The 23,624-nt window shown below is 47.6% G+C and overlaps 1 long non-coding RNA gene across 1 annotated transcript in view; it reads left to right on the forward strand.

Moving 5' to 3' along the window:
- The window catches only part of LOC138527303 (uncharacterized), a 488,084-nt gene that overhangs the window by 195,991 nt on the left and 268,469 nt on the right, over positions 1–23,624 (forward strand). Inside the window, exons 2-3 of the long non-coding RNA XR_011283878.1 lie at positions 4,162–4,248; positions 4,581–4,668. This is a non-coding gene — a long non-coding RNA (uncharacterized lncRNA). The remainder of the gene's footprint in view (positions 1–4,161; positions 4,249–4,580; positions 4,669–23,624) is intronic.

Below are 23,624 nucleotides of genomic sequence, written 5' to 3' on the forward strand. Positions count from 1 at the left end.
ACCTGAAGGACCCAAACACCTCCTGCCCCAGAGTCGTCCAACTGTTGGGCCAATATGAGGCATTCTGTGGACTACGCGTGAACTGGTCCAAGTCCATCCTCTTCCCTATAGGGAATACCCCATTGGTGAGTCTGGCGACCGGCCCCTACCAGATCGAGAAGGAACAGTTCAAATACCTGGGGATACACATCACAATGCACCTTACTGAATATACTGCCCTGAACCTTTCCCCCTTGGTGGCAAACTTTTCGGACGACACCCGCCATTGGATCTCCTTGTCACTGACACTGATGGGTAGGGCAGCATTGTTTAAAATGATCGCCCTCCCTAAATGTCTATACATCCTGCAAAATGTGCCATTGTATATCGACCAACGGGACTTCCACAAAATCGAATGCACCCTCCGGAAACTGCTCTGGAAAGGAGGCCACCCGAGAATTGCTCTTGCCACCCTTCAGAGGTCCGTCTGGGAGGGGGGGATCGGGCTGCCCAGGATGCAATCATACTACTGGGCCAGCCAGATGGAGGTGGTAAACGACATGCTTCACGGTGACGGGAGCCCCCCGCACATCAAGGGCCTCCACTGTAACACTACAAATAAGCCAATAGAGCACCTCTACAGAGACTTGGACCGCCCTCCGAAATCTGACATAGCATCCTACATAACTAGAATTTGGAAGGAAGCGCTTCGGTTCTTGGGGTGGGCGGGAAAATAACATTGGCCCAACCGTTGTGGAACAATTGCAACCTTCCCGAAGTACGAAAACTGCCGAAATGGCCCGAGTGGACCCAGCGTGGAATCACTACCGTTGGAGATGTGGTACAGGAAGACAACCTGGCAACATTCGAGATAATGCAAGAGAGGTTCTCCCTGCCGGACACAGAAAGGTTCCACCACATGCAGCTAAATCACGCCTGGACGACCCACCGATGGACCATACAAGACCTGCCCGAAAGCTCTCCGCTTGAACGAAACATAGTCTGGATCGGGTAGAGCGGAAGGTCACCTCCACCATGTACACTGTAATAACTTCCTTCGCAACATCAGAACTATCCAGCCTGAAATCAAAATGGGAAAGAGGCGTGGGCCCACTCCTCCCGGAAGACTGTACGGAATCCCTGATGTACCCGTGTGAAACCACCATCTCTTCGAGACTCCGACTCGTCCAGTTGAAGATCCTGCATCGCACTTACTACCCGAGAGTAGCACTCTTCCGATGGGGCAGGACCGCGGACAAAAGGTGCCTACGCTGCAAGCGAGAGGAAGGTACCTTCTTTCATATCTTGTGGGAATGTAGTAATATTCAATTGCTCTGGCAGAAATGCTGCGATAAACTGTCTAACGTTCTGGGAAAGGCGATACAGAGGTGCCCGAAACAATTGCTCCTGGGGGTCTCCGGGGAAACTGACTTATCTCGCTATGAGAAACTGCTGTGGTCAACCGCGTTTGCAGTCCTTAGGCGGAACATTGCACAACTGTGGGGCTCGGAGCGCACACCCAGCTATGACCAGTGGGTCACGGACGTGGACATATGTGTGGTAATGGAGCACCGGGTGTATAAAGCAAGAGGGTGCCCCCAAAAGGCAGGGAAAATATGGAGAAGATGGGAAGAGGATGGCTAAAGGCCAAGGGCGACCCTGTAGCCGCTGAGGCTGTGTGAGACCCACCGAAAGGGAAATTATGACTCTGTTAAGAACACCCTGTGTCATGAAGTCATCCCATGTTAAATTCGACGGTCTTTTGGACCAAGGTCCCTGAAGCTGTGTTCGTAACTGTTATTGTTGTTTCTTTTGATTACTTTGCTCTCTTCCCACCACTCCCCTTCCTTGGCACTTCCCCCTCCCTCCTTTCTCCCTCTCTGCCCTCTCTTGACTGTGTGGTCTGACAACTGTGTCTAGAGCAGAGGTCTTCAATCTGTGGGGCGCGCCCCCCTTGGGGGGCGCACCACCATGCCTGGGGGGGCGCGTGATGCCTGGCGCAGAAGAAGAGTAACACTTTTTTTTAAATTTATTTATTTATTTATTTATTTCCTGCACTGAACTGAGCATGTGCAATGGGGAGCCACTGGCTCCCATGCACATGCTCAGCCAGTGGGATGTGCTGGGGGCGTGGCCATGAAACAGGAAATAAACGCAGCCTGGACGCGCGCTTTCCTGAATTTGGATCGCGCGTCCAGGCTGCGTTGTGGTGTCCTGTGTTCCTTGCTCCTGCTGCCGCCGCCTGTGAGAGGTAAGTGACCCTTTATTTACAACACGGCTCCCCCGTGGCAATCTGCCATGGGGGAGCCGCGTTATTAATACAGTACCAGTCCCCCCTTCGCCTCTCTCCTCCTGCGTCCCCCACATTAGGGGGCATGGAGGAGAGGAAGGGAGCGGGGGACCAAAACTGCTCTGCCGGTGCTGTATTAATAACGCAGCTCCCCCATGGCAGATTGCTGGATCCCAGAAATCTGCCATGGGGGAGCTGCATTATTAATACAGCAGCGGCAGAGCAGTTTCGGTCCCCTGCTCGCCTCCTCTCCTCCATGGGGCATGGAGGAGAAGAGGCGAGCAGGGGACTGAAACTGCCCTGCCAGTGTTTTTTTACAACGCGGCTCCCCATGGCAGATTGCTGGAGCCCAGCAATCTTCGATGGGGGGAGCCGCGTTATTAATGCAGCACCGGTCCCCCAGGCGCCCCTCTCCCTCTGCAACCCCCCACATTAGGGGGCATGGAGGAGAGGAGGCGAGCGAGGGACCAAAACTGCTCTGCTGGTGCTGTATTAATAACGCAGCTCCTTCATGGCAGATTGCTGTCTGCCATGGGGGAGCTGCGTTATTAATACAGCACCGGCAGAGCAGTTTTGGTCCCCCGCTCGCCTCCTCTCCTCCATGGGGCACGGAGGAGGAGAGGGGAGCAGGGGACTGAAACTACCCTGCCGGCGTTTTTTACAATGCGGCCTCCCCCATGGCAGATTGCTGGAGCCCAGCAATCTGCCATGGGGGTAGCCGCGTTATTAATGCAGCACCGGTCCCCCAGGCGCCCCTCTCCCTCTGCAACCCCCCACATTAGGGGGCATGGAGGAGAGGAGGCGAGCGGGGGACCAAAACTGCTCTGCCGGTGCTGTATTAATAACGCAGCTCCCCCATGGCAGACAGCAATCTGCCATGAAGGAGCTGCGTTATTAATTCAGCACCGGTCCCCCCTGCACCCCTCTCCCCTCTGCAACCCCCCACATTAGGGGGCATGGGGAGAGGAGGCGAGCAGGTTTTGGGATTCTGAAAAATTGAATAGTAATGCTGTTGATGAAGGCAACGCTTTGAGCGGGAAAAGCAGAATAAATTCTGTTTCTTCTTGAAGCCCATCTACAAATCATTTGAAGCGCTAAGAAGTTGATTATTTACCTAAAAATCCTTACAAAATGTATGATATATTTCATTCAAATTTATCATATTGTGATGATCATTACCGCTCTGCTCTAATGATCCTTACCTCTTTCGAGAATTTACTCTGAAGAAGTATCCTAGTGTGCAGGGCACGGGAATATCTTTTATTCTTGGAGACCATTTCTTGTGACTTTTTTGTATTTACAATTTTTGTGCCAGGGTTGTTGTCTTCTCCCCTGCACTTTTATACTTCTAAAATGTCTTTACCACCTTAAGCAATACTTTCTTTTTTTCTTAACAAGTGGTGTGCAATTTGGACAACTCATTTTTTGCAGCTTCACTCCCCCACCCCATGCCCCATGGAGAAGAGGAGGCAAGCAGTGGAGTACCTTTGCTGAAAATATTGGGGGGGACATGACATCTGCTGAAATGTTTCCCCAGCTAAATGAATGGGGATAAAATGGTGTGACATGAAAGTTGGGGTGGGGGGGACAAACACCCCTGTCCCCTCTAAAATTACGCCCATGGAGGCAAGTGGGGGACTGAAACTGCTCTGCTCTCGCCTCTGCCTGTATTAACCTCGCCTCTGCCTGTGTTACCCTTGCCTCTGCCTCGGTTACGTGTTGTATGTGACAGCCATTTAATTTTTAATATGTCGATGGCACGAGCCTACGCTATACACAATGTTTACTAGTCACTCCTCAGATCTGCCGGTGTTGTGTTTGCATGTTAAAAGCCTGTCTTTAACAGTGATGCCTCCCCACCTCTGCTCTAACACCTTCTCTCCTCCCCCCAGACCTGCAGCACTTGCGCCAGAGGACCTTCGCCTTCCCATACTTTGACGGATCTTTCCTGCCCGTCGTCCGATCTTCGTATTTCCCTGGTAGGTGCCAGTGCCATTTGAGAGTAGGTAGGAAGGGCGTCTGGGGGACAGGGGTGGCAGCGCCATGCGGGTCATGTATTTGAATCAGGGATTTCAAACTTATCTATTTCTGGGGCTGTACCTATCTCTGATGCATTTTACCCAAGAGCTGGGTTTAGCCCCTGCTCATCTAATCCTAATTTGAAGTCTCAGGAAGACCCATATATCCTTGTGTAACTGTTCTGTTTTCATTGCAGCAGCATTGCTCCATGTAACCTTGACTAACTGTTCTGTTTTCATTGCAGCAGTATTGCTCCATGTAACCTTGACTAACTGTTCTGTTTTCATTGCAGCAGCATTGCTCCAAGCGTCAGTCGATCAACCAAACCACCTGTGTTCCGGCAAGAAAATCCCAGTGAAGCACTTGCCCCAGTCACGCAGGTAAGGATTTATTTTCCCTGTGTGCCATTGGATGCGTAAATATGCTGATGTTTTATATCCACCCTGTGCAAGGTTGCACCTGCAACCTAGTCCGGGGCCAGACTGCAAAAGAAAATTAGAGCTAGGCCTGCATGATCTGAATAGTAATTCTTCTGAGGTTTGTACCAATGTATTTTAATCCAACGAGTGTTTCTAACCCATTTTTTTGTGGGGCTTCCCTCCCCCACTACCAAACTTTTCAGCCTGTTTTTTGCTGAATGTTTGCTTTTTAAAAATCGCCTGTCCTTTTTTCCCCACCCCATATTTCTGACCCTTTTTTGCATGGGGTGTTTCGCACCAACCCCAACCTTTTCACATGGCTCAGTTTAACTCTTTGAATGTTGTGTTTGCCATGTTTACGCTTTTTTGGGGGTGCAGTTTTACTTTTTTTAAACCGTTTGCAATGTTTCGACAGGTTCAGGCTCCTTTTCTCGATGGATCGTTTTCTAGTGCCCAAAGATGGTAGGGATCTGAAACGTAAAGCGGAAGGAGAGGAGGGAACAGACAAAAGAAATGCAAAAACACGGAAATATGATCACTCTTATTTGGACTTTGGGTTCACATGCATCACAGTCGCTGGGGAAGTGAAGCCGCAATGTGTTGATTTGTGGTGCTACATTAGCAAATGACAGTCTGAAGCCAACAAAATTAAGGCGGCATTTGGAAACCAAACATGCGATTTAGCAAAAAAGACCAGGGATTTCTTTGTACGGCAGCTGCAAGGCATGAAAAATGCAAAAGGAGACTGTTAAAAGTGTGGCATCTGTACCTGCAAATGCTTTGAAAGATTCTTACCATATTGCGTACTTTCTTGGCAAAAACAAGAAACCTTTTACAGATGCTGAGAAAGTGATTCTCCCAACCATTCTCGCTGTCAACCGGGTAATGCTTGGTGAAAGTGCAGCAGAGAAATGCAAAAGTATCCCTATGTCAGACACAACAATTTGCCGCCGTATTGCTGATCTGTCCTCTGATATCAGTACAGAATTGATATCGCGCTTGAAAGACAGCCAGTTCGCCCTACAGTTGGATGAGGCCACTGACATATCAAAAGAAGCTCACTTGATTGCCTATGTGAGGTACTGCCACGGAAAGGAGATGTTGAAGGACTTCTTGTTGTGTAAGCAGATTAAGGGCAGAGCAACTGCACCTGAACTCTTTGAAATTTTAAACAACTTCCTAAGTTCCAACTACCTAAAGTGGGAGGCGTGTGTTGGTATTTGCACGGATGGTGCTCCTTCAATGTGTGGTGCTAGAGCTGGGCTAAAAGCAAAAGTATTGGCAGTAGCTCCACATATTGTGTGGACACACTGCATGATACACCGAGAAGCTTTGGCTGTGCGCGATATGGGGCATGAACTGACAAAGGTTTTGACTTCTGTTGTAAAGATCGTACATTTTATCAAGATGCACCCCACAAGAGCCCGTCTGTTTGCCACCTTATATGCAGAAATGGGAGCTGACCATGATGCTTTGCAGTTTCACACAGAGGTCAGGTGGCTATCCAGGGGAAAGGTTTTAAATCTCATCTATGAACTCAGAAACGAAGTGAGACACTTTCTCCTGGAGTTAGACCAGACAAAAGCAGAGCCTTTGTGTGATCCACGCTGGCTTATAGTGTTGGCTTACCTTGGCGACATCTTTGAAAAGCTAAATTTTCTAAACCTCTCCCTGCAAGGCACAGAAACCACATAATTTGCCATGAATGCAAAAATATCGGCATTCAAGAAGAAGCTGGAGCTTTGGAGGAGGAGGGTTGATATTGGCATAGCCGATGCGTTCCCATTATTAGAAGATGCTCTTGAGGAGACAGAGTATGATCTTTCATGTGTTTCTGAAGTAATTGGAAACCATTTAAATGCTCTCAGAACCAGTCTCGAAAAGTACTTTCCTGACGACAATTGCAACATGAATGACTGGGTGGTTCAGCCTTTCCTAGCTGACGTAGGTGCCCATCTCCCAATACAACTCCAGGAGGAACTAATGGAGTTCCAAAGTGACCGCCTACTAGAGAGCCAATTGAGAAAATTGTCTTTGGGTGCATTTTGGCAACATGTGTCTGCAGAGTTTCCAACTTTATCGAAATGTGCAGTCAATGTACTGTTACCTTTCAGCACCTCATACCTGTACGAAATTGGGTTCTCTGCACTTGCAGCCCTAAAGACAAAATATCGGTCAAAGCTGGAGGTGGAAGAAAGCCTGCAGTTGGCTATTGGAAAAATTGAACCCAATATTGACAGGCTGGCTGGTGAAAGGCAGGCCCACCCTTCACACTAGTTCTCCAGTATGCCACTGCCCAACTTGCAAGTGACAGCATTGACAGTACGTTTTTGTACTTGAGAAACAAATTGTTACAGCACTTGCAAAGCAAATGTTACTACAGGACAGCAATATTGGGTGTTTTCGTTTTTGTGAAATAAATATCCAACACTATTTTTAGTTGAGTCCTCTGTATTGTAGCAAAATCGGAATGCTTTGTTCACAAATATTTGTCCTCTAATCTGATTTGAATCATTGCAAGCAATGATTTTGAAACAACGTGGTGTTTGGCATTCACTCCTTCGTTAGGGGCACCATTCTACTCCAGCGCGCGATAACCGTTCACAACTGAGTACAATTTTGGAGTCCATGTTTATAGGGGGGGCCTGGGCCGGAGAACTTTTTCTTAGGGGGGGCTCGGGGTCAAAAAGTTTGAAGACCACTGGTCTAGAGTGAGTGCCGTGTGTGGAGAAGCCAATGAAAGTATCCATAAAGCCTAGGTTTGACAACAGCCTGTTATATGATTTTGAAGTAAAGAAAAAGAACTGCCTATGTGAATTAGTGATATCCAGAGAGCTGGGAATTGTGCTAAGGATCTGTTTTGTTTATTTCAAAAGCTGGAAGATTTGACCTCTTGGGGACGGAAACCCCAATACCGTGAGAACTGTTTTGAACTTGGGGAAGGGAAAGCTGATCACAAGCCAAGAGCTAGAAGAGGCTCTGAAATTTATTTTGAACACTATTCATTTTGATGCTGATATCCATACACATTGTATACAGTTAGTTGTGAGGGCAAGTGTAGGTTTTGAACACATACAGACTTTTAATTTGGACTTCCTGACACTGACTATCCTACGTTTTCATCAGGTAGGGAAATCCCACCTTAGCATGGGGCAAGTTATGGCTTACTCCAACCTACATTTTAAATGAATATAGCATTTGAGAACAAAACATTAACCTGTTGTCTGTGTCCACTTCATGTTGCCTTCACACTGTTCCATTCAATATTTCAAGTACAGAAAGGATGCAGTTCTCAAATATATTTAATTGAACTAGTGCAGCTCAGTTATACTTCACTCCTAGTGCTCGGGGAACGAGCAAGGCACATGACTGGATCAATAGCACAACATTCATTGTCTGAAGAGGGGGTCAATAACAGTTTCATGTAGTTGTTTCTAACCAATCACTCCTATAGAGTTTAATCACGCAGCCTGTCGTATAAGAACAAAAGGTTCTCGGTTTCAGTCATTACTGGCACGTGTTATTGATATAAAAATCCAATCAAACAATTATCCACGTTAGTCCACGTTAGGGGGGCTACTTTCGGTTTGGTGAACTTTATCATTATGCCAAAACTGTTTTTTCTCATGAAGTTCATTCAAGGGGAAAGTGGCGACCCTAAAGTGACTGTTTGAATGAAACTGACCGACTGCATTCAGCCACTAATTCAACCATCACCCACTGATCCATCCCTCATGCAAGCATATTCATCCACTCATCCATCCAACCATATTCACCCAGTCATCCACCCATATTCAACCGCTTATTCATCCACTCATCCGTCTACCCTTATGAGCCCACTCATTCATCTGCTCATCCAATTATATTCACTGACTCGCCATCCAGCCAGTCATCCATCCATTTACCCACTCATCCATCCAGTGATAGCTTCTTCATCCACTCATCCGTCTATATATCCAGCTAGCCAATCATATGAATCGATTCACATACCTTATAACTATGTTCACCCACTCATCCATCTCTCTTGCTTACTCACGCACTCAGCCACCCGGTTCTATGTCTAAATAGCTCTGTCAGAAGCATAGTGTTGCGGAAGGCCGCCAACTGCCAGGTTTATTCTGGCAGCATGACTTCTTGGGGTTCCCCCCCTTCTCTACCCAAGTTCACACTGTGATGTGTCCCTCCCCCTCTCCAACCCTCCTTTCCCGCCATCATGCCACTGCGTCTCCTTTCTCGAGACTTACCAAGTCCCCCGTTTGTGGTCTGGAGGCTGCCGGGGTTGGCACACGCGTAACGCTGTTTTGTGTGTCTGTCTTTACACTCATGGCATTCAGACCACAAATAGGACACCCATGAACCCCACGTATCCATCCACCCAGCCAAATAAGATCACCCATTCATCCATCTACCCATACAACCATTTTCACCCAGTGATCCATCCAAGAATATTTGTCCACTCTTCCATCCACCCAGTGGAGTAACTTTTCTGAAAATATTGGGGGGCACATGGAATTTAAATGAAAGTGGCACGTGCCAAATGAGTGTGACACAATGGTGTGCCACAAAAGTTGGGGGGGGACAAACACCCTTGTCCCACCCTAAAATTACGCCTATGCATCCACCCACCCATGCAGTACTTGTTCATCCACTCACCTACTCACACTTATAAACAAAAATGCTGGGACTATTGGCTTTGCCACAGCTTGTTATAAATCCGGAAGATCATAGCCTGTTTTCCAGATGCAACGGCAATAGCGCAGAGGACCAAAAAGACTAAAAACTGCAGCCAATAGCGTTCTCCAAAATTTCAGAAAAGCTTAAACCTATAACGGGCCCAGTTAGGCCCTGGGCTTTTATGGGTTTGCTGGTTGGTCAAAGCAGCCACAGTTTCTGTATCTGGATATTAATGTATTCAACAATTATCGTCCACCGGGCACTACACTATTTGATTCAGGTGTGTTGAGTCCTTCAGGGCCATGAGGTTGATCGGGAGCTTCAGTACATACACGTACAAGCCCCAAACCTTTATTTTCACCAGATTGGATGTCATAGAGTTCAGAAAAGTAACTCGCCCAGTGAGTTGGTTGACGGCCACTCCGTGTATTGACAATTCTCCAAAGGTTTTGCAGGTTCCCATGGCAATCAGCCGCATCTCTTCCCAAGTCTGATGTACTAAATCACCCTTCCATGTTTCAACGCTTGCTTATCATTAACCCTTGATTGTTTTAGCATTTGGGGTCTAGCCGTATCATTGTGCGTGCCCCGAAGGTAATTTTTGTATTCTTCACTTATATTGTTCGACCAGCTTCTCTTGTTACAACCTCCTGACAAATGGATGAGGTTTTGACCATGTTGCTTTGAGTAATCTGCATTACTTTGCCAAAAGCCTTGCACCTAATCCATGGGACATGGAGGGGGTTAAGGCATGTTTGGATGGCAGCCTGGGCTATTGATGCTATCATATTGTGTGATATTAATTGATTAGATGACCAATTAAAATGATGTCTGTTATTAGTGGACTCCAGAATCTTTTCTTCAAGATCTGGTGCCTGGTGCAGATTCATTTTCTTTCAAAGATTGGATGGTTGTCATTATCTGTATGCTTTAATACGATAGTCTTATATACTGAGGGCAGAGGTCGTTATTGCGGGATAAGGACCTGCCACCAAGTTATGGCCTAAAGCGAAGTTGATAATGACCCTCCCGAGGTCTATAAGGGTATTAGCACATGGTGTTAGTAGCAATACATGTTTTGTAGTTTTGGAATCAAGTTCATGGTCAGTGACTTAAACCAGCTTGGGCAGAAAGCGGAGGCCATTACAAACTTCTGGTAAACATGCTTGCATTAGAAAAAAATAGAATTCCAGATACAGCCGGTTATGTAGTCAGTGAGATAGCTCAGTGGGTTGAGCAATCACTGCTGCCAGCTGTGTGTGATCTGCAGATTCGAATCTGATACGGCTAACTCAGCCTTTTGTCCATAAATGAACACCAAATTCTGTTGGGTGAAAATTGTATGTAAATATGTTCTTTGTACAGCACTATAAATGACTTATCATTAAATGAGCAGATCCGTCCTAAGCATACGGCTAGGTGAAGATATATAGGCAGAATATCAATAAGTCACAGGGCCGATGATACGGGGGGAAGTGGAGTTCATTTGATTGGTAGAAAGTGGAGCAAGTTAAGTGGGAGGTGATATGGGGGAAGCGGCAACCTCTGTTTCAGCCAACAGCTGAGGTTTTCCTTGAAACTGATTGGGTTGTAGTTTGTTTGCATTTCCAATGAGGACATGTTCCAAAGTCCTGTTGCTAGAGAGCTGAGGTGCCGCTACCCGAACACCGAACTCGTCTTTTTGTACTGCGACACAGCGAGTTTATTTCCTCCATTCGATATAAGCATTCTTTTGTGGCAGAAGAGAGAGATGTATTTGGGACACACCATGACAAAAAGATACGCTTTAGTCAATGGAAATGTATGCAGTGTGCTGCTACGGGCTATCTTGCCATATAGACGCCTGTGTTTACCTTGATTTAAAACGTTTGTATTATAGTGCATTAAGTACACTTCTGTAAAAAAAGATTCATTTTATTTACAGTACATAATCCTAATAAAATAGAACATGAATTACCTTAATGTCTGAAAGCGTTTAAAAAAAAGGCATTCCGTTTAACAATATGAACCCGGAAAATCTCTGAAGAATATAAGAAAAAGGACTAAAGAACAGTGTTGGAGTTGTGAAGCGCCACCCTAGCAGCTTAAGTGTTGCACATGAGTATATACTTTGTTAATTCAAACTAGTGGAGAATAGTAGCGAACTGTCAGCAACTCATGAGGGAGAAAGGGCTTTTACACCTGAACCAGCCCTAGGGGGACAACCAGCACAAACAATTCCCCCCAATATGGTGCGCTCAGTTCAACAGAATTCCTCAATGGACAATAAAAGTATAAGTATACTGGCTAGACTGGTTTCTTCAATCCGTGAAAACGTATTCACTATTGATGAATTGCAGTGAACCTGTGCGCTCAGTTCAATGTATTCATCAAAAACACACTAACGTAGGTATTCTTATTAGACTATTCAATCTGTCTATGCGTATTCCCTTTCCACAAAGCAAAGTGTGCCTACACTACCCATTGGTGCATGTGCCAATGTTTCGCCGTAGAGGCTTCATCTAGGCTAGACATGGGATTGCTCGTCTATGACATCATCCTATTCATATATTCTTGAGACAGCTCTTGATAGTCAGTGACCCAATGTTTGGGTCATGGCATTCCACCTGTTCGAGAGCATATGGAGGAGAAAGAGAAATGACAAACATCCATTCCATACCAAATATGTAATACATCTGTCCTGTGCGAAAGCGTGAGTGACCCTCACCTAGGAGCACTCCAGTGAGGCATGAAGTGACATGGCGTCTCTGATGGGGGGGGGGGGGGGGGGAGGGAGACACACCGGGCCACACGAAATGTGCACATTCAATGAAAGTTAATTGTGAGATTCCACCCTCTGTTGTTAGTGCTCAAATCCCTAAGTGTGAGCCTAACACTTATTCAATTCAAATCAAGAAGCAACCAGATATAGCTCTCCATTTCTGTACCCTGTGGTAATCACAGGATTACATTTGCAGCCGTCTCTGGGAATGGTTTCCAGAATTGAACTGGCCTACAAGAGCAACATGTAAGATAAGTGGGATTCTCACCATCCTCCCATTGTGGATAATCTACATCTGTGGAGAATATTAAAGTCAAAGGGCCTCATTACACGGATGGCGGTAAGGATTTACCGGTACCGGTAAAATACCGGTACCGGTAAATCCTTACCGCCTTACTACGAGGTCCCTTTGCGGGTTGGGGGATTTAACGCCTGCTTTTTGCAGGCGTTAAAATCCAACCCGCTAAGGGACCTCGGAGCTAATTACGGCACCGCAAAATTGCGGTGCCGTAATTAGCGCCTTCCCCATTCCCATAGAGCCCTATGGGGCAGAAATGGGAATGGGGAAGGGCAATGGTGGAAGGGGGATTTACCGCCCCTCCAACCTTGGAATGGGGCGGTAAATCCCCTTTCCACCAAGGCGGTGCCGGTATTTTACCGGCATGAGCCATGGCGCTAATAGCCCCATGGCTCACTGCCTACCGTGTAATGAGGCCCAAAGTAAGCACGGATATGTATTACCTGTGGCTAATCAGTGTCTTTACACAATTGTGTCTGTATCCTGATTTACATCACATTCTGTGCATCTTTGGGCCTCATTACACGGTAGGCAGTAAGGGGTTACCGGCACTGGTAAGGGCACCGGTGCCGATAATCCCTTAGCGCCCTACTACGAGGTCCCTCAGCGGGTCCCGTCCTTAACGCCTGGTCTGACCAGGTGTTAAGGACGGGACCCGCTAAGGAACTTCAGTGCTAATAACGGTACCGCAAATTGCGGTACCGTTATTAGCTCCTTCCCCATTCCCATTGAGCCCTATAGGGGCTCGAATGGGAATGGGGAATGGTATTTGGCATGGGGACTTACCGGGTCCTCCAGGGTCGGAATGACCCGGTAAGTCCCCATACCGCCTACCTGGACACGTTATGCGGTAAGGGAGTAGCCATGCCGCTTATAGCGGCATGGTTACCTCCTACCGTGTAATGAGGCCCTTTGATTCTTAATATCTAAGACATCAATCACCCATGCCTTGTATAAGTGAAATTCACCACCTATTGGGAAAAGTAGTTAAGGTGCTATCATTAAACTCATAGGGGGTCATTACGACCTTGGAGGTAACATGCTGCAATTTGCAGCATGGTTACCCCCTTACCGGGTACCGGGTCCGGGTTCCTTGAATGAGGAATTACCGGGCCATTCCAACCTTGGAGGACCCAGTAATTCCTCATTCAAGGAACACGGACCCTGTACATCCCCATTCCCATTCGAGCCCCCATAGGGAACAATGGGAATGGGGCAGGAGCTAACAACGGGCCCGTTAATAGCTCCCTGGTCTGCTAGCGGGACCCGCTAAGGGCACCTGGTTTTACCCGTTGCCCTTTGCAGGTCCCGCAAGCAGACTCATAATGGGGCGGTAAGGGCTGACGGCTCCGGCACCATTACTGGCGCCGTTAACCCCTTACCGCCAAGGTCATAATGACCCCCATAGTGTCCATGAGTGTAATTGGTACTTAAATCCTACTGTTTAGGTGAGGAAGTGTCCAAACATAGCATGAAGAACCGCACCTTTCAGTGTGTTCCATTCAGATGCTTCCTTGATATGAGGAGGTAAAGAGTCTTTTCTTTCAAAGGACCACCTGAAAGAAAATAGTGCAGATCCAGGTTGTGTACAGCCTGAAAGTGTATTATATTTATACTTCATGCAATGGTGCTCACGATTCACCCCATTCCATACCTACAGAAGAGGTTAAACGTTTTCTTTCTGGCTTGGTAGATTAATTATTTCATGGTACCACCTGGAGAAAATGTTATACATCGAGTCATGTAATACTTGCAGAGACATATCATAAATGTTTTCTATCTGGTGGTGATTGTATTGTCCCATTCCTTACCTTCAATCGTAGTGAGCAAGTTTATTTCAAGATGCCGGCTGCATTCCGCATTTGCCGATGCCGCCACCATCTTGAAAAGCATATAAATGCAGTGAGCGTGAACTGCACGTTCGTGTGATGATGTCACAACACTGTGACATCATCGCGCTATGTTGACATTGTTCATGCGTGCAATGCGAACACTATTCGTTGCCGCATGTTCCTCCATTAGGAGGCACACAAGCATAGTGTAATCGTTTGATTCTGCATTGCGGTGTTGCCAAGATGCGTTAAGGTTAATATGGTTAATTCTTCTTCAAAGTTACGGCTGAGCTGCTCCGTAGCTGCGCTGCACTGAAATAAGGAGGCCCACACGTATGCAGCATCTGGTCTCAACTCCTGTTTATTTCTAACTGCCCCTTTTCCCTTTCCCACGTCACTTCCCCTCCCCATGTGTCCTGCCCTAGCCCAAACTTCCACATAGCAATGTAGACAAACTGGAAAGTCCCAACATGACAACCTTCCCCCTTTTTAAATATGGAGTCGGGTGCTAAACCATCTCCTCAATGAGTCGTATGGGTCTGGTCTTTGCCTGGATGGGGCGGCTTTCCCTTTGCAGTTCTGGGCTGAATCAGGGAGGTCTTTCTGTGAGCCACTCACCATCTTCATCTGTGATCTCTCCGCCGGACACCTCCTCATCTCCCCAGTAAGGGTCCTCAGATTCAGTCCACGTCCCTTGGTCGTCACATCCCTCCTATTCCTCCTCTGAGTCTTCCCAGGGCGCCACTCCCCCCCCCACATTCTTTGAAGTGTGACACATTCCTTGTGATTGTCTGCCCGTCTGCATCCACCGCCGTGACCATGGTGCCTTTAACTTTGGTGACTGTGACGGGGCTGGGTGCAAAGCAGGAGTCTTCTTTCCGTCTTTGGGTCTGATGTACCAGCACTCTGTCAGTGTCTTTGAAATTGTGTTCTCTGGGACCTCCCTTCTCATTGCCCGCATTCTTCATTTTTTGTTTTTCTTCGGCGTATCTCGCCCTCACTTCGTCATCCTCCAGTGTGGTGTTGCCCTCCAGCGGTCTTTACGGCAGCCATGTCCGCAATCTCCGACCAAACAGGTAGTTGGCCAGGCATTTGCCGGTGGTGTTGTGGGGGGTTTAGCGGTAATCACGGAGGAGCTGGTCCAGCATTTGTTCAAAAGGTCAGTGGGACAGATGCGCCCCTGCAGTGTTCTCTTGAGATTACCCATGAAGCATTCAGCCATGCCAGAGAGTTGTAATTTTCCGGTGTTTGAAACCCATGTATTGTGCGAAATTTGCAAAGTGCAGGCTGGTGAACGGTGGGCTGTTGCCCGATTTTATTGTTTGAGGGATGCCGTAGGCCGTGAGGATGCGGTCCAGAGCAGGGATGACCGCTGTTGCTGCCATGGATGGTATAATCTGTACTTCTGGGTATCTCGAGTATTCGCCAACCACCACTACGGCATATGTGCCGTTCCGTAGGGGTCCAAAGAAGTTGACAGCCAGTTCCTCCCATACACCCCCAGGTAGTGGTGATATCTGTAGAGTGTTTGGGTGGGGTGCTGGTGCTTCTGGTGCTGCAAATTGCGCAGTTCTTTAAGGTGTCTTCCACTTGTTTGTCCAGCCGTGGAAACCAGATTTTCTGTCTCGGCAGTTTTTTTTGTCGAGCAGTTGCCTCTGTGTCCTTCGTGGGCCAGGTCAACCACTTATTGGTGCAGTGACTGGGACAGGATGATTCGACAGCCCTTCATGATTATTTGGTCTTCTGTAATAGTGAGTTTCTCTTGGACTAGCAGTTTTGCCTTTACATCCCCCTGCAACGATTCTTCTAGGTGTTTCGTTCATTCTCTTGCATGCTTCAGTTTGCCTTGGCTGATAAACTGGGCAAGGAGGGCCAGTACTGGATCGTTTACTGATTCTTGTTGTAGCGTCTTCCGCCGCCGAGGATATGCCGAAGTTTAGGCGTTTATAAAGGAAAAGCCCAATGTGGGTTACAAACGTGGTGATGTACCGGGACTCCCGTGCTAGTTCCAGCTGATGGTAGCCCTTGTTGAGGTTGAGCTTCGAGAATACAGTTGCACCATTGAGGAGGTGGATCATGTCCGTTATTCTTGGACCCTGGTGTCGCTCTCGCTGTATGACCATGTTAGGGTGGCGCAAATGAAAGTAACCGTCAGATGACCACAGATGATTTCTTGGGTACTGGTACAATCGGGGAGACCCATGGCATGGGTCCCACCACTGGCTCGATGATGTGGAGATCTAACAGATGTTGCAATTCTTCTTCCACCTGCTTTTGTATGTTTATCAGGATGCCCCTGTAGTATTGGGCAACTGGCTTGACCTCAGGATCAATGTGGAGTCTCACTTTGCAGTCGCACAGGTTGCCCAAGCCTTTGAAGAGGTTTGAGTACGTTTTTGTGACATCGCCTTCGAGGGCCATGTATTTGTGGGCCATCATTTTATATAGGATGTGGACAAGTCCCATGTCAATAGCCATCCTGAAACTCAGGATGCAACCGCTGTTGGCTTCTGTGGAGAGGACATGAAGTTGTATTCGGGTCGTGTGCGATTTGTGTGCGCAGACCATGGTAAAAGTTCCTTTGCCCAAGAGAGGTGTGTTGGAGCCGTGGTGAAAAATGTTGACTTGAGCCGGCCGCAGTTTTGGCCGGTGAGGCAGGCGATTTTAGGCCTCTTCGCTCAGGACATTGACGGTTGCGCCCGTGTCAGTGAGGAATTCTGTCGGCGTGTTCTGTACTTGGAGTGTAAGGATGGGGCTATGTTCTTTTACTATCTCGTTCACCAGTGCCCATATGTATCCTTTCCTCCTTTGGCTATCGTGTGAAGAGGAAGAATCACTCCCTGATTGTGATCGTATCTCTACGTAGCAAACACTCCTCCGGGGGCTGGGAGAGGTTCTCCTGTGAGGGGACCGGAGTGATCTTCTGGAGGATTGGCGGTTATTCTCAGTCTCTGCAGGGCAATACCTTCTACGCTCATGACTCGCTCTCCTGTCTTCTTGCCGGTGAGCGGGGTGGCGTCTGCTGTTCCTCAGTGAGGTTGTCGGGACAGTTGGTGTAGGAGCATTTCTGCAGTCTGCCATAAAATGGTCATCACCCCTGCATGCTGCGCACTTCTGGTCGATGGTTAGGAATGTGCCTTTATGGGGCAGCTCATAGCCGCACCAGTAGCACGACTTTGCCGAGTGTGTAGGTTTGTCATGCTGGGCTGATGTCAATTTCCTAATGTTCTCCTGATCTTTGGCGTCTGATGATATCTTCACCCATCCTAGACCCACCACCTGTTGAGTGACTGCCGAGTCGGTGCCAGCCTTCGCTAGTATTTCGTCAAGGGTGCTCTGTTTCTAGAGTGGTTTCCATTTTAAATCAGCGGATTTGCACCCCACGATAAACTGGGAGCGTAGGGCCTCGTCGTTGAGTACCGGTGAAAAGCACAGTGCTTCATGCGGATGCGAAGTCTCATAACATAATTGTGCATGGTTTCTCCGTTCTCCTGTATGGTTGTGTGAAAGATATGTCTCGCATAGTCTACATTGGTGTGTGGGGCGAAATAGGTGTCAGGCGTCTCTCGGATTTCCTGGTATGTTGCCTTTTCTGTATCAACCAGCTCATAGAGGATGTCTTTCACAGCCGCTCCCACTGCCAACGTAAGGATGTTCTTTTTCCTTTACTCATCCATATGACGCATAGCCCCCACATATACTTTGAAATCATTCATCCATCTGACCCACCGGGGTCCCAGATTGCCTGTGTCCCTATGATCGAATGCCTGGGGTAGTTGCCATGGGGTAGTGTCTCTCTGGCCACGTGCAAATGCTTCTGAGAGCCTTGCAGGCACTGTGCTGGGGATGTCTTCTTCCAACATTTGCCTTGATTAGTTGGTAGCACGTGTGTGTTATCCTGTCCCTGCTGGTAGCGTGTGTGGGTGGGACACACCCCACTTTCTGCATTGCACGGCTGTAACTTGCGCGGCCACCAGGGGGAGCTGTGAGAGCCGTTTCAGTCAGAGAAGCTTACCACTGGGGCCCAGGTGGGAGTATGCCGTGAGAAACGCTGTGTTCCTCGGTCTCAGTATAGGTGCAGTATCAACACTGCAGGGCCCAGATGTATGCGCGCAGTGGTGGCGGGCCTTGCCACCCACTTTCATGCCGCGTGGAAGAAGAAAAGCTTCAGCAGGAACACGCTTGGTCTGCCACCTTGGTCGCTAGTGTTATACTGAGCTTGCTGCTCTGGGCGGGACGGCTGAGCCGCTCCGTAGCTGTGCCGTGCTGAAATAAGGAGGCCCACACGGATTCAGCGTCCCGGTCTCAACTCCTGTTTATTTCTAACTGTCCCTTTTCCCTTTCCCACGTCACTTCCCCTCCCATGTGTCCCAGACCCGCCCTAGCCCAAACTTGCCCATAACGATGTGGACAAACTGGAAAGTCCCAACGTGATAGATGGTGGACTGGGACATCTGATTATCTGCCAGTATTCTGCGTTCTCATGCTGTGCATTAGGACTGCAGGGTGCGGCAGTGTTAAAAGTGACAGTGGCCCCAAAATGGGCCCAGATGGGCTGTATTGCCCTTGATTCGTACGTAAAGTGAATCACTGTATATTATAGCGACCATTGACTATTACACTCCTCACATTAAAGAGTATTTTTGAAAGCTTACTGCAAATTATTTGTGGGCCGGAGGTCCACCTGCTGATGATCAGAAAGGCCCGGTCCTGATTCAACTGCTTCTGCATTTACACATTGTAAATTCTGACGGCAAACATCGCCTTACAGTCCATCATCTTTATGGCTACTGGAGACCAGACCCTTCACCATAGTAAGGATCCAATAGGTGCTGCGGTCTAAATTGTGTGTCATACAGTTTACCCATAATTTGGCTTTACTGATCATCAGCAGGTGGACCTCCAGCCCAAAAATAATTTGCAGTGCGCTTTCAAAAATACTCTTTAATGTGAAGAGTGTAACAGTCATTGATCACTATAATATACAGTGATTCACTTTACATACGAATCAAGGGCAATACAGCCCATGTGGGCCCATTTTGGGGCCACTGTCCCTTTTAACACTGCAGCCCCCAGCTGTCCTCATGCACAGCATGAGGCCGCAGAATACTGGCAGATAATCAGATGTCCCAGTCCACCATCTATTATGCTGGGACTTTCCAGTTTTTCCACATCGTTATGTACAAGTTTGGGCTAGGGCGGATGTGGAACACATGGGAGAGGACGCTTTTTCACGGATTGAATAAACCAGTCTATCCAGTATACCTATACTTGTATTGTCCATTGATGAATTCTATTGAACCGAGCGCACCATATTGGGGGGAATATTTTGTGCTTCGAAGAATATACTCTGTGTGTATTCGAAGGATCTTCTACCACTCCATAGAACGCTCTCTGAAGCCTCGAAGGAACAGTATAAGCGACACAAAGACAGCCAGTGCAATATCCCAGTTATAATAAAAGAATCCGAAAGCAGTATTGGCACTGTTCATTTGGTGGGGGATTTTTGGCAGTGTTCCTCACTGCATTCACCATACCATTACATATCCAAGGGATGAATTATGTTCCTGTGTGGGTCATGTATTCCTGCATAGCCTTTAGCCCCTTTTTGAAATAGTTAAAGTTTCAGGCTGAGTAAAGGGAAGATGTGAATGTGATGACTGCAGGGCTTTATCCGTCACTGGGATTAAGAGAGGTCCTGGTTAGTATTTATTTCTCTTGCATTTTCCCACAGATCAGGCTAGGGGTGACGCATAGGAAACAGAGTGTATCCCATCGGTGCATCCCAAAGTGGGAGTGCAGGAGTTGAGGGGTCAGCCTGTGTTCCAAGGGTTATGATGCAATGCAGCCAGGTGGTGGATTGTGTACACATCTCAAAACAGCTGGTGGTGTGAATGCTGCCAGTGCTAAAATACTGGTGCTAGATACACGAGAGACGATGTGATCATTTTTAAGTGTAACAATGGCTAAAGTAACACTCATCAGGTTGTACAAGGGGGCATAATATGGCCACATAAAATGACACTGATTTCAAAAAGGGCTTTGGTCACATGTGATATCCTAAGCAGTGGCATGATATTTTGCCAGAGACCTTGATGGCAAAATCCAAGGTGCTTCCTGCAGGCATGTCTAGCAATAAAATACGACCCCCAGGAAAGCGCCTGCTGGTCAGATTCACAGCCACCACGTACTGAAGAAAAGGAACTCCATTGGGAATGTGGTCTGTAGTAGCTATCCAGGCCACCCCAACAAAACACTTCTCTTATGCACTAGCTTTGAGGCTGGGGGTCATTTATCCCTAGGTCCTTTCTGGACGGAATGCCAATTCTCCACACCACTTTTGGGGGCATTAACTAGAAATGAGATGTTAATAATAATAATAATGTTACTTTGTAATTTGCTTCATCAATAACTGGAATGCACTGAAATGTCCTCAACAATTTCTCACATCCCCCTGAGGCCCTTACCTAGCGAGGGGCCAGAGTAACTGCAAAATAGAGATTGCATTGTTATTTAAAATTAAATCCTATCCCCCCACCCAGACTCCTTTCTGTCACTGCTCTTCACCATCCTGCAGCCGCTTCACTGCAACCACCCCTCCCCTTAGGCCAAGGTGCTGCACATTTTAAGGAATTCATGCTCCAACTTCTATCTTTTCTGCTCCATGTTTCGTCGTAAAGAACCCCCTGCAAGGTTGTAGTATCACTCTGATACCAAAGTCCTGGTGATGCATCAAAACCTGGTGAGTTGTGGATGTTGGGGATGGTGGGGTTACGTTTTCATTTTGGTCATTTTGGACCTTAGTTTGGGGCTTGTGGGAAGCAGCAGGGTAAAGCTTTGCGTGAAAGGAGCAGGGATTCTGGCCCCTGCCCTGACCAATGGCTGACAAACGCCTGACAAAGGGCTTGCCCAGCATCAATTGGCAAAAGTCCCTGCAGGCCACTGTGCACAGCACCTGATCATATCAAAGTGAGGTTTAAGGCATCACTCAGCCTGCCAAACAACACTAATGAATGTAAAATGGATGACTGAGGCCCTCAGATTTCAATCAGCCCTTCCTCTGAAACAAAGGTTCTTGCCTCCTATAACCCTTAGCAGGAAGCGCTTTGTAATGGCTGTAGCTTCTAGACTGACCCTTTCCCTCATCTGTCAACTCGCAGATGGTTGTTTTATTCCTCATGGTATACAAAGGGCCTCATTACGGGTATAGCTGTAATCCAGCCGGTAAAACCGACGGATTGCCGACTGACCCGGAAGAAATTACCAGTGCCTGACTGCCCGGTGCCACCGGGCTATTCCGTAATTTTATTAGTCCCCATTCCCATGGAGTCCTCTAGGACTCCATGGAAATGGGGACACAGGAGCACTGGCACCGTTAACAACAGTGCCGGTGCTTCCGTGAGAACCCTGCAGCGGGTGCCGTCCCGCCCGGCAGGTCTGACCCTGGCGGGCAGGACAGCACCCGCCTGCAGAGTTGTACTGTGCCGGTCCGGAAACCACAGTGCCGTTAGGCTTACCGGCACTGTTGTTTCCAGACGGGCACAGTTGTAATGAGGCCCAATGTATCTATATGACATAGATACAGAGAGAGCGAGAGAGGGGATTGACAGGTGGCATTGTGAGGTATACATATGGGACCTGTCTTCTAATGGTCAGGGGTAGGAGTGCAAGGTTGTAGGTTGTTGTGTCTTGTAAGGCTTACTCCCCACTTCCCCCGACTAACTGACTCGCTGCTTATATCTCTTAGCACCTTACTCTACAAAGACAAAGCCCACACAGATGACTGCCAGATGCCTAACCAAAAGCACATCAACACTAACGAACCATGACTAACTGAGCTCTTTTCTTTAGTCCAATCACACTCTTCACAATCAGCGGGTAACCGGACCAAAGTGCTGTAGTCCATCAAATCTTGGGCTCTTTCATATGGATAACATACTCCCAAGTTCAACCAGAAAACGCACAAAAAAGCTGATTGCACACAGGAGCCCAATACTCCTGACCTACACCCATCAACACCACAGGCTTTGCATCTTCCACTGTCCCACTAATCGCCCCCTCACATCCTTTTTTGTGCAGAGCCATGCACGGCGAAACCACTAATAGTGGCAGAATAGTACTATACAAGACCACTTACATTAGAGTATGGGCATATCTATACATGAAGTAAGTGTGGCAGAGGTGCATTGTGCGAGCTTTGAGTGTGCCTAAGTATGGGTATACTATTATGTGCTGTAGTTGTGGATAGAGGTGCATGACAATAGTCTTGAGGGTGTCTCATCATCGGTGTACTATTACATGCTGTAAATGTGCATTGAGATGCATTGCGAGAGGTCTGAGGGAGTCTTTCTATTGTGTGTGTATACAAATATATATTATATGTGTGGATAAAGATATACTGCAATGCCTCTGCAGGTGTCTCAATACAGTAGGAGCATACTAGTACATGATGTAAGTGTGGGAGAGGTATATTGTGAGAGCGCTTAGCGGGCCATAGTATGGATATTCCATTACATGCTCTAGGTGTGGATTCTGATGCACTGTGAGAGATCTGAGGGTGTCTCAGTACTTTATTTGTAATGTCTTTCAGCCCCCGGATGCTGTACCATAAGGCACAAAGCCTAGGCACTTTTAGGCCACTTGGGTGGTGCGTGTTTGTGTGTATGTGTGTTTAATTTTATGTATATGTTTATGTGTGTGAGTGTGTACGTGTCTGTACTGTGACGAATCTGGCCAATTTGTCCCTTCTCCCCACATGGGAGCCACCCCTTGTGAGGCTAGGGAGGAGAGCCCGCTCCGCAAGACCCTCCTTAGCGGTTTGGGTAAGAGGGACCTCACTGGGGTGACCCCTCTCAGGGACAAGGACTCCTAGTCCATTAAAGACCTCTAGACCGGAATACATAGTCAGCCTAGATGGGACTTGTACAGCCTACTTTCATTCCTGCTTTGACTGCTCCAACCCGTGTTAATCCTTCCATCCTGTTGTCTTGTGGCAATGCTAGATTTCATCTGAACGGCAAAGACACAAAAGGAGGACAGACACCTTTGTTGTTTGTCATGACATGCTTAACCCTTTAACTGCTGAACTTCAATCAAGTCTTTGCAAAAAGGACAAGCATACACCAGGGATGTCATTTCACCAAAATGCCAGGGATAGCGGAAGTGATATCACAATGCCACGCTCCCACTGGTGACATCACAGGAAGTGATTTCATTTGACCTTGCCCCCACGTGACATCACAGGAAGTGTTATTATAAACCAGGATCCCTCAGTACACTAAGAAAAATATGGTTACGATATCACTGTATTGTGACATTTCATACAAGAATGGATCATCATGTGTAGCAGTGT

The sequence above is a fragment of the Ambystoma mexicanum genome, chromosome 14, assembly GCF_040938575.1.
Source record: "Ambystoma mexicanum isolate Mex_15411 chromosome 14, UKY_AmexF1_1, whole genome shotgun sequence".
Classification (NCBI taxonomy): Eukaryota; Metazoa; Chordata; class Amphibia; order Caudata; family Ambystomatidae; genus Ambystoma; species Ambystoma mexicanum.